This window comes from Chiloscyllium plagiosum, unplaced genomic scaffold, assembly GCF_037043375.1.
Source record: "Chiloscyllium plagiosum isolate Xiang-an unplaced genomic scaffold, Cpla_swu_hap1 HiC_scaffold_26, whole genome shotgun sequence".
Lineage (NCBI taxonomy): Eukaryota > Metazoa > Chordata > Chondrichthyes > Orectolobiformes > Hemiscylliidae > Chiloscyllium > Chiloscyllium plagiosum.
The window spans coordinates 62,232,659-62,246,799 of record NW_028270164.1 but is presented as its reverse complement, the minus strand read 5'-3'; the positions used below and the strand labels follow the sequence as shown (position 1 = coordinate 62,246,799).

At 49.8% G+C, this 14,141-nt stretch overlaps 8 non-coding genes across 8 annotated transcripts; all 8 read left to right on the top strand.

Annotated features, from left to right (window-relative positions):
- Window positions 1–925: 925 nt before the first annotated feature.
- trnat-agu (transfer RNA threonine (anticodon AGU)) lies at window positions 926–999 on the top strand. The gene has a single exon. It is a non-coding gene; the product is annotated as a tRNA-Thr (tRNA).
- Window positions 1,000–2,541: 1,542 nt separating this feature from the next.
- Window positions 2,542–2,615, top strand: trnat-agu (transfer RNA threonine (anticodon AGU)). Its single transcript has one exon. It is a non-coding gene; the product is annotated as a tRNA-Thr (tRNA).
- A 1,549-nt stretch (window positions 2,616–4,164) lies between these two features.
- Window positions 4,165–4,238, top strand: trnat-agu (transfer RNA threonine (anticodon AGU)). Its single transcript has one exon. It is a non-coding gene; the product is annotated as a tRNA-Thr (tRNA).
- A 3,158-nt stretch (window positions 4,239–7,396) lies between these two features.
- trnat-agu (transfer RNA threonine (anticodon AGU)) lies at window positions 7,397–7,470 on the top strand. The gene has a single exon. It is a non-coding gene; the product is annotated as a tRNA-Thr (tRNA).
- A 1,542-nt stretch (window positions 7,471–9,012) lies between these two features.
- trnat-agu (transfer RNA threonine (anticodon AGU)) lies at window positions 9,013–9,086 on the top strand. Its single transcript has one exon. It is a non-coding gene; the product is annotated as a tRNA-Thr (tRNA).
- A 1,542-nt stretch (window positions 9,087–10,628) lies between these two features.
- On the top strand, window positions 10,629–10,702 carry trnat-agu (transfer RNA threonine (anticodon AGU)). The gene has a single exon. It is a non-coding gene; the product is annotated as a tRNA-Thr (tRNA).
- A 1,549-nt stretch (window positions 10,703–12,251) lies between these two features.
- Window positions 12,252–12,325, top strand: trnat-agu (transfer RNA threonine (anticodon AGU)). Its single transcript has one exon. It is a non-coding gene; the product is annotated as a tRNA-Thr (tRNA).
- Window positions 12,326–13,874: 1,549 nt separating this feature from the next.
- On the top strand, window positions 13,875–13,948 carry trnat-agu (transfer RNA threonine (anticodon AGU)). The gene has a single exon. It is a non-coding gene; the product is annotated as a tRNA-Thr (tRNA).
- The last annotated feature ends 193 nt before the right edge of the window (window positions 13,949–14,141 follow it).

The window sequence follows — 14,141 nt, the reverse complement described above, 5'->3', positions numbered from 1 at the left end:
GATTGAAAACGAATTCCTCGTTCCGCACAGGATACACCCGCTGATCCTGCCAGAGTCAGCCCAGTGATTGTTTGCATTCATCTAGAAGGACAAAGGCAGCAGTTACGCGGGTAAACTACCTCCGCAAATCCCCCTCCTATCATCTCAGCTTTCTGAGTTGGAAAGATCTCGATGTAGCTTCACTGTCGCTGGATCAAAGTCCTGGAACCCCCTCCCGAGCAGCCTCATGGCTGGAGCTCCGTGCTGAGGAGTTCAAGGATTCAGGAAAGTAACTCACCCCCCTGATCTGTCGGGTAATCAGGGATGGGCAGTAAATCCTACCCTGGATTAGTGGCGCTGGAAGAGCACAGCAGTTCAGGCAGCATCCAAGGAGTAGCGAAATCGACGTTTCGGGCAAAAGCCTATCCTATCGAGTGACGGCGATATCCCAGGAAACTGTTTCTAAAAGGGGCAGGTCCTAAACGGACACCTGCTATCGGTCGGAAATAAGTTGAGAACTGGAGAGAGGGAGTGTCATAAAATGCCGACCGCGAGGCATGAGGCAGGAAGTGAGTGTAGAGCTGGTGGTACAAAGCTCAGAGTTGGTGCTAATGGCTCACCCTTTACTGCTCACTATTTACACAGACTCACACACCACTCCTGGTCAGTTCACTTCAGTGACACTTTTCCCCTTGGTGTGAGCTTCCCTCTGAGCGTAATAACGCCCTTCATGGGACACATCCTGTCAGTTTAAAGAGGTGAAAACATCGAGTACATGAGCAGATTGTGTTTTTCTGTGCCGTTTGCGTGGAGAATGTTGAGTCGTGAACTCTCTCTTATTTACAATTCTCACTGAGCAAGATTGAGACGGAAAGCACGTTGCCGAGTTCTTGTGTTCAAGTGGTGAATGAACTGTAGCTGTGCACGAGGGCGCATTGGCCGCTGTGGCGCCATGGCTTAGATGGTTAAAGCGCCTGTCTAGTAAACAGGAGATCCTGGGTTCGAATCCCAGTGGTGCCTGCTTGCTGTGTCGAAACTTCGCACTCGCCCCCCTTCTTGCCACAGTTGTGTTGCTGGTCACACGGCTCCACCTTCTGTTGCAGCCTGTTATGATTTGTCGATCCTGGTATCAGTCCAGCAGTCACTGTTAATTCTACCTGGAATATCTTACCGATTTTCCACAAGCGCGCCTGCTTCTCGTTCTCTTTTATTCTCCCACCTTCATTCCCAGTTTGGTGGGAATAACGACGTGATGTGGAGACACTGCAGATTTACCAGGGAATGCTGTGGCAAACGCGCGCACACACTCCACGAGCTGATCACCCTCATTCTCTGCTGTCACCGTTCATTCATTTTACACCAACAGAAAATAGATCCTCCTTTTCCTAGAGTTGGAGTGCAGTTGTCTTTTGTTTTTCAGCTGAAGTAGGAAAAGAGAAACATTGCTGCTGAAGGTGGTTATGGAGTGAAGGACAGTCACCACCGTGTGTACAAGTCAGTTGGCAAGGTTTCCTGTCAGCGTCACTGGGCTGGTGAGGGTGGGTGGGCGGGTCCCTGTTTAGGAATCCGAGTTTGCATAGTCCAGACCTGGATACAGCTCCCAGTCTGGTAATGAAGATTTATTTCTCTAATTGTGAATTATCCGATTGAAAACGAATTCCTCGTTCCGCACAGAATACACCCGCTGATCCTGCCAGAGTCAGCCCAGTGATTGTTTGCATTCATCTAGAAGGACAAAGGCAGCAGATACGCGGGTAAACTACCTCCGCAAATCCCCCTCCTATCATCTCAGCTTTCTGAGTTGGAAAGATCTCGATGTAGCTTCACTGTCGCTGGATCAAAGTCCTGGAACCCCCTCCCGAGCAGCCTCATGGCTGGAGCTCCGTGCTGAGGAGTTCAAGGATTCAGGAAAGTAACTCACCCCCCTGATCTGTCGGGTAATCAGGGATGGGCAGTAAATCCTACCCTGGATTAGTGGCACTGGAAGAGCACAGCAGTTCAGGCAGCATCCAAGGAGTAGCGAAATCGACGATTCGGGCAAAAGCCTATCCTATCGAGTGACGGCGATATCCCAGGAAACTGTTTCTAAAAGGGGCAGGTCCTAAACGGACACCTGCTATCGGTCGGAAATAAGTTGAGAACTGGAGAGAGGGAGTGTCATAAAATGCCGACCGCGAGGCATGAGGCAGGAAGTGAGTGTAGAGCTGGTGGTACAATGTTGGTGCTAATGGCTCACCCTTTACTGCTCACTATTTACACAGACTCACACACCACTCCTGGTCAGTTCACTTCAGTGACACTTTTCCCTTTGGTGTGAGCTTCCCTCTGAGCGTAATAACGCCCTTCATGGGACACATCCTGTCAGTTTAAAGAGGTGAAAACATCGAGTACATGAGCAGATTGTGTTTTTCTGTGCCGTTTGCGTGGAGAATGTTGAGTCGTGAACTCTCTCTTATTTACAATTCTCACTGAGCAAGATTGAGACGGAAAGCACGTTGCCGAGTTCTTGTGTTCAAGTGGTGAATGAACTGTAGCTGTGCACGAGCGCGCATTGGCCGCTGTGGCGCCATGGTTTAGATGGTTAAAGCGCCTGTCTAGTAAACAGGAGATCCTGGGTTCGAATCCCAGTGGTGCCTGCTTGCTGTGTTGAAACTTAGCACTCGCCCCCCTTCTTGCCACAGTTGTGTTGCTGGTCACACGGCTCCACCTTCTGTTGCAGCCTGTTATGATTTGTCGATCCTGGTATCAGTCCAGCAGTCACTGTTAATTCTTCCTGGAATATCTTACCGATTTTCCACAAGCGCGCCTGCTTCTCGTTCTCTTTTATTCTCCCACCTTCATTCCCAGTTTGGTGGGAATAACGACGTGATGTGGAGACACTGCAGATTTACCAGGGAATGCTGTGGCAAACGCGCACACACACTCCACGAGCTGATCACCCTCATTCTCTGCTGTCACCGTTCATTCATTTTACACCAACAGAAAATAGATCCTCCTTCTCCTAGAGTTGGAGTGCAGTTGTCTTTTGTTTTTCAGCTGAAGTAGGAAAAGAGAAACATTGCTGCTGAAGGTGGTTATGGAGTGAAGGACAGTCACCACCGTGTGTACAAGTCAGTTGGCAAGGTTTCCTGTCAGCGTCACTGGGCTGGTGAGGGTGGGTGGGCGGGTCCCTGTTTAGGAATCCGAGTTTGCATAGTCCAGACCTGGATACAGCTCCCAGTCTGGTAATGAAGATTTATTTCTCTAATTGTGAATTATCCGATTGAAAACGAATTCCTCGTTCCGCACAGAATACACCCGCTGATCCTGCCAGAGTCAGCCCAGTGATTGTTTGCATTCATCTAGAAGGACAAAGGCAGCAGATACGCGGGTAAACTACCTCCGCAAATCCCCCTCCTATCATCTCAGCTTTCTGAGTTGGAAAGATCTCGATGTAGCTTCACTGTCGCTGGATCAAAGTCCTGGAACCCCCTCCCGAGCAGCCTCATGGCTGGAGCTCCGTGCTGAGGAGTTCAAGGATTCAGGAAAGTAACTCACCCCCCTGATCTGTCGGGTAATCAGGGATGGGCAGTAAATCCTACCCTGGATTAGTGGCGCTGGAAGAGCACAGCAGTTCAGGCAGCATCCAAGGAGTAGCGAAATCGACGTTTCGGGCAAAAGCCTATCCTATCGAGTGACGGCGATATCCCAGGAAACTGTTTCTAAAAGGGGCAGGTCCTAAACGGACACCTGCTATCGGTCGGAAATAAGTTGAGAACTGGAGAGAGGGAGTGTCATAAAATGCCGACCGCGAGGCATGAGGCAGGAAGTGAGTGTAGAGCTGGTGGTACAAAGCTCAGAGTTGGTGCTAATGGCTCACCCTTTACTGCTCACTATTTACACAGACTCACACACCACTCCTGGTCAGTTCACTTCAGTGACACTTTTCCCCTTGGTGTGAGCTTCCCTCTGAGCGTAATAACGCCCTTCATGGGACACATCCTGTCAGTTTAAAGAGGTGAAAACATCGAGTACATGAGCAGATTGTGTTTTTCTGTGCCGTTTGCGTGGAGAATGTTGAGTCGTGAACTCTCTCTTATTTACAATTCTCACTGAGCAAGATTGAGACGGAAAGCACGTTGCCGAGTTCTTGTGTTCAAGTGGTGAATGAACTGTAGCTGTGCACGAGGGCGCATTGGCCGCTGTGGCGTCATGGCTTAGATGGTTAAAGCGCCTGTCTAGTAAACAGGCGAACCTGGGTTTGAATCCCAGTGGTGCCTGCTTGCTGTGTCGAAACTTCGCACTCGCCCCCCTTCTTGCCACAGTTGTGTTGCTGGTCACACGACTCCACCTTCTGTTGCAGCCTGTTATGATTTGTCGATCCTGGTATCAGTCCAGCAGTCACTGTTAATTCTACCTGGAATATCTTACCGATTTTCCACAAGCGCGCCTGCTTCTCGTTCTCTTTTATTCTCCCACCTTCATTCCCAGTTTGGTGGGAATAACGACGTGATGTGGAGACACTGCAGATTTACCAGGGAATGCTGTGGCAAACGCGCGCACACACTCCACGAGCTGATCACCCTCATTCTCTGCTGTCACCGTTCATTCATTTTACACCAACAGAAAATAGATCCTCCTTCTCCTAGAGTTGGAGTGCAGTTGTCTTTTGTTTTTCAGTTGAAGTAGGAAAAGAGAAACATTGCTGCTGAAGGTGGTTATGGAGTGAAGGACAGTCACCACCGTGTGTACAAGTCAGTTGGCAAGGTTTCCTGTCAGCGTCACTGGGCTGGTGAGGGTGGGTGGGCGGGTCCCTGTTTAGGAATCCGAGTTTGCATAGTCCAGACCTGGATACAGCTCCCAGTCTGGTAATGAAGATTTATTTCTCTAATTGTGAATTATCCGATTGAAAACGAATTCCTCGTTCCGCACAGAATACACCCGCTGATCCTGCCAGAGTCAGCCCAGTGATTGTTTGCATTCATCTAGAAGGACAAAGGCAGCAGATACGCGGGTAAACTACCTCCGCAAATCCCCCTCCTATCATCTCAGCTTTCTGAGTTGGAAAGATCTCGATGTAGCTTCACTGACGCTGGATCAAAGTCCTGGAACCCCCTCCCGAGCAGCCTCATGGCTGGAGCTCCGTGCTGAGGAGTTCAAGGATTCAGGAAAGTAACTCACCCCCCTGATCTGTCGGGTAATCAGGGATGGGCAGTAAATCCTACCCTGGATTAGTGGCGCTGGAAGAGCACAGCAGTTCAGGCAGCATCCAAGGAGTAGCGAAATCGACGTTTCGGGCAAAAGCCTATCCTATCGAGTGACGGCGATATCCCAGGAAACTGTTTCTAAAAGGGGCAGGTCCTAAACGGACACCTGCTATCGGTCGGAAATAAGTTGAGAACTGGAGAGAGGGAGTGTCATAAAATGCCGACCGCGAGGCATGAGGCAGGAAGTGAGTGTAGAGCTGGTGGTACAATGTTGGTGCTAATGGCTCACCCTTTACTGCTCACTATTTACACAGACTCACACACCACTCCTGGTCAGTTCACTTCAGTGACACTTTTCCCCTTGGTGTGAGCTTCCCTCTGAGCGTAATAACGCCCTTCATGGGACACATCCTGTCAGTTTAAAGAGGTGAAAACATCGAGTACATGAGCAGATTGTGTTTTTCTGTGCCGTTTGCGTGGAGAATGTTGAGTCGTGAACTCTCTCTTATTTACAATTCTCACTGAGCAAGATTGAGACGGAAAGCACGTTGCCGAGTTCTTGTGTTCAAGTGGTGAATGAACTGTAGCTGTGCACGAGGGCGCATTGGCCGCTGTGGCGTCATGGCTTAGATGGTTAAAGCGCCTGTCTTGTAAACAGGCGAACCTGGGTTTGAATCCCAGTGGTGCCTGCTTGCTGTGTCGAAACTTCGCACTCGCCCCCCTTCTTGCCACAGTTGTGTTGCTGGTCACACGACTCCACCTTCTGTTGCAGCCTGTTATGATTTGTCGATCCTGGTATCAGTCCAGCAGTCACTGTTAATTCTACCTGGAATATCTTACCGATTTTCCACAAGCGCGCCTGCTTCTCGTTCTCTTTTATTCTCCCACCTTCATTCCCAGTTTGGTGGGAATAACGACGTGATGTGGAGACACTGCAGATTTACCAGGGAATGCTGTGGCAAACGCGCGCACACACTCCACGAGCTGATCACCCTCATTCTCTGCTGTCACCGTTCATTCATTTTACACCAACAGAAAATAGATCCTCCTTCTCCTAGAGTTGGAGTGCAGTTGTCTTTTGTTTTTCAGTTGAAGTAGGAAAAGAGAAACATTGCTGCTGAAGGTGGTTATGGAGTGAAGGACAGTCACCACCGTGTGTACAAGTCAGTTGGCAAGGTTTCCTGTCAGCGTCACTGGGCTGGTGAGGGTGGGTGGGCGGGTCCCTGTTTAGGAATCCGAGTTTGCATAGTCCAGACCTGGATACAGCTCCCAGTCTGGTAATGAAGATTTATTTCTCTAATTGTGAATTATCCGATTGAAAACGAATTCCTCGTTCCGCACAGAATACACCCGCTGATCCTGCCAGAGTCAGCCCAGTGATTGTTTGCATTCATCTAGAAGGACAAAGGCAGCAGATACGCGGGTAAACTACCTCCGCAAATCCCCCTCCTATCATCTCAGCTTTCTGAGTTGGAAAGATCTCGATGTAGCTTCACTGACGCTGGATCAAAGTCCTGGAACCCCCTCCCGAGCAGCCTCATGGCTGGAGCTCCGTGCTGAGGAGTTCAAGGATTCAGGAAAGTAACTCACCCCCCTGATCTGTCGGGTAATCAGGGATGGGCAGTAAATCCTACCCTGGATTAGTGGCGCTGGAAGAGCACAGCAGTTCAGGCAGCATCCAAGGAGTAGCGAAATCGACGTTTCGGGCAAAAGCCTATCCTATCGAGTGACGGCGATATCCCAGGAAACTGTTTCTAAAAGGGGCAGGTCCTAAACGGACACCTGCTATCGGTCGGAAATAAGTTGAGAACTGGAGAGAGGGAGTGTCATAAAATGCCGACCGCGAGGCATGAGGCAGGAAGTGAGTGTAGAGCTGGTGGTACAATGTTGGTGCTAATGGCTCACCCTTTACTGCTCACTATTTACACAGACTCACACACCACTCCTGGTCAGTTCACTTCAGTGACACTTTTCCCTTTGGTGTGAGCTTCCCTCTGAGCGTAATAACGCCCTTCATGGGACACATCCTGTCAGTTTAAAGAGGTGAAAACATCGAGTACATGAGCAGATTGTGTTTTTCTGTGCCGTTTGCGTGGAGAATGTTGAGTCGTGAACTCTCTCTTATTTACAATTCTCACTGAGCAAGATTGAGACGGAAAGCACGTTGCCGAGTTCTTGTGTTCAAGTGGTGAATGAACTGTAGCTGTGCACGAGCGCGCACGGGCCGCTGTGGCGCCATGGCTTAGATGGTTAAAGCGCCTGTCTAGTAAACAGGAGATCCTGGGTTCGAATCCCAGTGGTGCCTGCTTGCTGTGTTGAAACTTAGCACTCGCCCCCCTTCTTGCCACAGTTGTGTTGCTGGTCACACGGCTCCACCTTCTGTTGCAGCCTGTTATGATTTGTCGATCCTGGTATCAGTCCAGCAGTCACTGTTAATTCTTCCTGGAATATCTTACCGATTTTCCACAAGCGCGCCTGCTTCTCGTTCTCTTTTATTCTCCCACCTTCATTCCCAGTTTGGTGGGAATAACGACGTGATGTGGAGACACTGCAGATTTACCAGGGAATGCTGTGGCAAACGCGCGCACACACTCCACGAGCTGATCACCCTCATTCTCTGCTGTCACCGTTCATTCATTTTACACCAACAGAAAATAGATCCTCCTTCTCCTAGAGTTGGAGTGCAGTTGTCTTTTGTTTTTCAGCTGAAGTAGGAAAAGAGAAACATTGCTGCTGAAGGTGGTTATGGAGTGAAGGACAGTCACCACCGTGTGTACAAGTCAGTTGGCAAGGTTTCCTGTCAGCGTCACTGGGCTGGTGAGGGTGGGTGGGCGGGTCCCTGTTTAGGAATCCGAGTTTGCATAGTCCAGACCTGGATACAGCTCCCAGTCTGGTAATGAAGATTTATTTCTCTAATTGTGAATTATCCGATTGAAAACGAATTCCTCGTTCCGCACAGAATACACCCGCTGATCCTGCCAGAGTCAGCCCAGTGATTGTTTGCATTCATCTAGAAGGACAAAGGCAGCAGATACGCGGGTAAACTACCTCCGCAAATCCCCCTCCTATCATCTCAGCTTTCTGAGTTGGAAAGATCTCGATGTAGCTTCACTGTCGCTGGATCAAAGTCCTGGAACCCCCTCCCGAGCAGCCTCATGGCTGGAGCTCCGTGCTGAGGAGTTCAAGGATTCAGGAAAGTAACTCACCCCCCTGATCTGTCGGGTAATCAGGGATGGGCAGTAAATCCTACCCTGGATTAGTGGCGCTGGAAGAGCACAGCAGTTCAGGCAGCATCCAAGGAGTAGCGAAATCGACGTTTCGGGCAAAAGCCTATCCTATCGAGTGACGGCGATATCCCAGGAAACTGTTTCTAAAAGGGGCAGGTCCTAAACGGACACCTGCTATCGGTCGGAAATAAGTTGAGAACTGGAGAGAGGGAGTGTCATAAAATGCCGACCGCGAGGCATGAGGCAGGAAGTGAGTGTAGAGCTGGTGGTACAATGTTGGTGCTAATGGCTCACCCTTTACTGCTCACTATTTACACAGACTCACACACCACTCCTGGTCAGTTCACTTCAGTGACACTTTTCCCTTTGGTGTGAGCTTCCCTCTGAGCGTAATAACGCCCTTCATGGGACACATCCTGTCAGTTTAAAGAGGTGAAAACATCGAGTACATGAGCAGATTGTGTTTTTCTGTGCCGTTTGCGTGGAGAATGTTGAGTCGTGAACTCTCTCTTATTTACAATTCTCACTGAGCAAGATTGAGACGGAAAGCACGTTGCCGAGTTCTTGTGTTCAAGTGGTGAATGAACTGTAGCTGTGCACGAGCGCGCACGGGCCGCTGTGGCGCCATGGCTTAGATGGTTAAAGCGCCTGTCTAGTACACAGGAGATCCTGGGTTCGAATCCCAGTGGTGCCTGCTGGCTGTGTTGAAACTTAGCACTCGCCCCCCTTCTTGCCACAGTTGTGTTGCTGGTCACACGGCTCCACCTTCTGTTGCAGCCTGTTATGATTTGTCGATCCTGGTATCAGTCCAGCAGTCACTGTTAATTCTTCCTGGAATATCTTACCGATTTTCCACAAGCGCGCCTGCTTCTCGTTCTCTTTTATTCTCCCACCTTCATTCCCAGTTTGGTGGGAATAACGACGTGATGTGGAGACACTGCAGATTTACCAGGGAATGCTGTGGCAAACGCGCGCACACACTCCACGAGCTGATCACCCTCATTCTCTGCTGTCACCGTTCATTCATTTTACACCAACAGAAAATAGATCCTCCTTCTCCTAGAGTTGGAGTGCAGTTGTCTTTTGTTTTTCAGCTGAAGTAGGAAAAGAGAAACATTGCTGCTGAAGGTGGTTATGGAGTGAAGGACAGTCACCACCGTGTGTACAAGTCAGTTGGCAAGGTTTCCTGTCAGCGTCACTGGGCTGGTGAGGGTGGGTGGGCGGGTCCCTGTTTAGGAATCCGAGTTTGCATAGTCCAGACCTGGATACAGCTCCCAGTCTGGTAATGAAGATTTATTTCTCTAATTGTGAATTATCCGATTGAAAACGAATTCCTCGTTCCGCACAGAATACACCCGCTGATCCTGCCAGAGTCAGCCCAGTGATTGTTTGCATTCATCTAGAAGGACAAAGGCAGCAGATACGCGGGTAAACTACCTCCGCAAATCCCCCTCCTATCATCTCAGCTTTCTGAGTTGGAAAGATCTCGATGTAGCTTCACTGTCGCTGGATCAAAGTCCTGGAACCCCCTCCCGAGCAGCCTCATGGCTGGAGCTCCGTGCTGAGGAGTTCAAGGATTCAGGAAAGTAACTCACCCCCCTGATCTGTCGGGTAATCAGGGATGGGCAGTAAATCCTACCCTGGATTAGTGGCGCTGGAAGAGCACAGCAGTTCAGGCAGCATCCAAGGAGTAGCGAAATCGACGTTTCGGGCAAAAGCCTATCCTATCGAGTGACGGCGATATCCCAGGAAACTGTTTCTAAAAGGGGCAGGTCCTAAACGGACACCTGCTATCGGTCGGAAATAAGTTGAGAACTGGAGAGAGGGAGTGTCATAAAATGCCGACCGCGAGGCATGAGGCAGGAAGTGAGTGTAGAGCTGGTGGTACAATGTTGGTGCTAATGGCTCACCCTTTACTGCTCACTATTTACACAGACTCACACACCACTCCTGGTCAGTTCACTTCAGTGACACTTTTCCCTTTGGTGTGAGCTTCCCTCTGAGCGTAATAACGCCCTTCATGGGACACATCCTGTCAGTTTAAAGAGGTGAAAACATCGAGTACATGAGCAGATTGTGTTTTTCTGTGCCGTTTGCGTGGAGAATGTTGAGTCGTGAACTCTCTCTTATTTACAATTCTCACTGAGCAAGATTGAGACGGAAAGCACGTTGCCGAGTTCTTGTGTTCAAGTGGTGAATGAACTGTAGCTGTGCACGAGCGCGCACGGGCCGCTGTGGCGCCATGGCTTAGATGGTTAAAGCGCCTGTCTAGTAAACAGGAGATCCTGGGTTCGAATCCCAGTGGTGCCTGCTTGCTGTGTTGAAACTTAGCACTCGCCCCCCTTCTTGCCACAGTTGTGTTGCTGGTCACACGGCTCCACCTTCTGTTGCAGCCTGTTATGATTTGTCGATCCTGGTATCAGTCCAGCAGTCACTGTTAATTCTTCCTGGAATATCTTACCGATTTTCCACAAGCGCGCCTGCTTCTCGTTCTCTTTTATTCTCCCACCTTCATTCCCAGTTTGGTGGGAATAACGACGTGATGTGGAGACACTGCAGATTTACCAGGGAATGCTGTGGCAAACGCGCGCACACACTCCACGAGCTGATCACCCTCATTCTCTGCTGTCACCGTTCATTCATTTTACACCAACAGAAAATAGATCCTCCTTCTCCTAGAGTTGGAGTGCAGTTGTCTTTTGTTTTTCAGCTGAAGTAGGAAAAGAGAAACATTGCTGCTGAAGGTGGTTATGGAGTGAAGGACAGTCACCACCGTGTGTACAAGTCAGTTGGCAAGGTTTCCTGTCAGCGTCACTGGGCTGGTGAGGGTGGGTGGGCGGGTCCCTGTTTAGGAATCCGAGTTTGCATAGTCCAGACCTGGATACAGCTCCCAGTCTGGTAATGAAGATTTATTTCTCTAATTGTGAATTATCCGATTGAAAACGAATTCCTCGTTCCGCACAGAATACACCCGCTGATCCTGCCAGAGTCAGCCCAGTGATTGTTTGCATTCATCTAGAAGGACAAAGGCAGCAGATACGCGGGTAAACTACCTCCGCAAATCCCCCTCCTATCATCTCAGCTTTCTGAGTTGGAAAGATCTCGATGTAGCTTCACTGTCGCTGGATCAAAGTCCTGGAACCCCCTCCCGAGCAGCCTCATGGCTGGAGCTCCGTGCTGAGGAGTTCAAGGATTCAGGAAAGTAACTCACCCCCCTGATCTGTCGGGTAATCAGGGATGGGCAGTAAATCCTACCCTGGATTAGTGGCGCTGGAAGAGCACAGCAGTTCAGGCAGCATCCAAGGAGTAGCGAAATCGACGTTTCGGGCAAAAGCCTATCCTATCGAGTGACGGCGATATCCCAGGAAACTGTTTCTAAAAGGGGCAGGTCCTAAACGGACACCTGCTATCGGTCGGAAATAAGTTGAGAACTGGAGAGAGGGAGTGTCATAAAATGCCGACCGCGAGGCATGAGGCAGGAAGTGAGTGTAGAGCTGGTGGTACAAAGCTCAGAGTTGGTGCTAATGGCTCACCCTTTACTGCTCACTATTTACACAGACTCACACACCACTCCTGGTCAGTTCACTTCAGTGACACTTTTCCCCTTGGTGTGAGCTTCCCTCTGAGCGAAATAACGCCTTTCATGGGACACATCCTGTCAGTTTAAAGAGGTGAAAACATCGAGTACATGAGCAGATTGTGTTTTTCTGTGCCGTTTGCGTGGAGAATGTTGAGTCGTGAACTCTCTCTTATTTACAATTCTCACTGAGCAAGATTGAGACGGAAAGCACGTTGCCGAGTTCTTGTGTTCAAGTGGTGAATGAACTGTAGCTGTGCACGAGCGCGCGTTGGCCGCTGTGGCGTCATGGCTTAGATGGTTAAAGCGCCTGTCTAGTAAACAGGAGATCCTGGGTTCGAATCCCAGTGGTGCCTGCTTGCTGTGTCGAAACTTCGCACTCGCCCCCCTTCTTGCCACAGTTGTGTTGCTGGTCACACGGCTCCACCTTCTGTTGCAGCCTGTTATGATTTGTCGATCCTGGTATCAGTCCAGCAGTCACTGTTAATTCTACCTGGAATATCTTACCGATTTTCCACAAGCGCGCCTGCTTCTCGTTCTCTTTTATTCTCCCACCTTCATTCCCAGTTTGGTGGGAATAACGACGTGGTGTGGAGACACTGCAGATTTACCAGGGAATGCTGTGGCAAACGCGCGCACACACTCCACGAGCTGATCACCCTCATTCTCTGCTGTCACCGTTCATTCATTTTACACCAACAGAAAATAGATCCTCCTTCTCCTAGAGTTGGAGTGCAGTTGTCTTTTGTTTTTCAGCTGAAGTAGGAAAAGAGAAACATTGCTGCTGAAGGTGGTTATGGAGTGAAGGACAGTCACCACCGTGTGTACAAGTCAGTTGGCAAGGTTTCCTGTCAGCGTCACTGGGCTGGTGAGGGTGGGTGGGCGGGTCCCTGTTTAGGAATCCGAGTTTGCATAGTCCAGACCTGGATACAGCTCCCAGTCTGGTAATGAAGATTTATTTCTCTAATTGTGAATTATCCGATTGAAAACGAATTCCTCGTTCCGCACAGAATACACCCGCTGATCCTGCCAGAGTCAGCCCAGTGATTGTTTGCATTCATCTAGAAGGACAAAGGCAGCAGATACGCGGGTAAACTACCTCCGCAAATCCCCCTCCTATCATCTCAGCTTTCTGAGTTGGAAAGATCTCGATGTAGCTTCACTGTCGCTGGATCAAAGTCCTGGAACCCCCTCCCGAGCAGCCTCATGGCTGGAGCTCCGTGCTGAGGAGTTCAAGGATTCAGGAAAGTAACTCACCCCCCTGATCTGTCGGGTAATCAGGGATGGGCAGTAAATCCTACCCTGGATTAGTGGCGCTGGAAGAGCACAGCAGTTCAGGCAGCATCCAAGGAGTAGCGAAATCGACGTTTCGGGCAAAAGCCTATCCTATCGAGTGACGGCGATATCCCAGGAAACTGTTTCTAAAAGGGGCAGGTCCTAAACGGACACCTGCTATCGGTCGGAAATAAGTTGAGAACTGGAGAGAGGGAGTGTCATAAAATGCCGACCGCGAGGCATGAGGCAGGAAGTGAGTGTAGAGCTGGTGGTACAAAGCTCAGAGTTGGTGCTAATGGCTCACCCTTTACTGCTCACTATTTACACAGACTCACACACCACTCCTGGTCAGTTCACTTCAGTGACACTTTTCCCCTTGGTGTGAGCTTCCCTCTGAGCGTAATAACGCCCTTCATGGGACACATCCTGTCAGTTTAAAGAGGTGAAAACATCGAGTACATGAGCAGATTGTGTTTTTCTGTGCCGTTTGCGTGGAGAATGTTGAGTCGTGAACTCTCTCTTATTTACAATTCTCACTGAGCAAGATTGAGACGGAAAGCACGTTGCCGAGTTCTTGTGTTCAAGTGGTGAATGAACTGTAGCTGTGCACGAGCGCGCGTTGGCCGCTGTGGCGTCATGGCTTAGATGGTTAAAGCGCCTGTCTAGTAAATAGAAGAACCTGGGTTCGAATCCCAGTGGTGCCTGCTGGCTGTGTCGAAACTTCGCACTCGCCCCCCTTCTTGCCACAGTTGTGTTGCTGGTCACACGGCTCCACCTTCTGTTGCAGCCTGTTATGATTTGTCGATCCTGGTATCAGTCCAGCAGTCACTGTTAATTCTACCTGGAATATCTTACCGATTTTCCACAAGCGCGCCTGCTTCTCGTTCTCTTTTATTC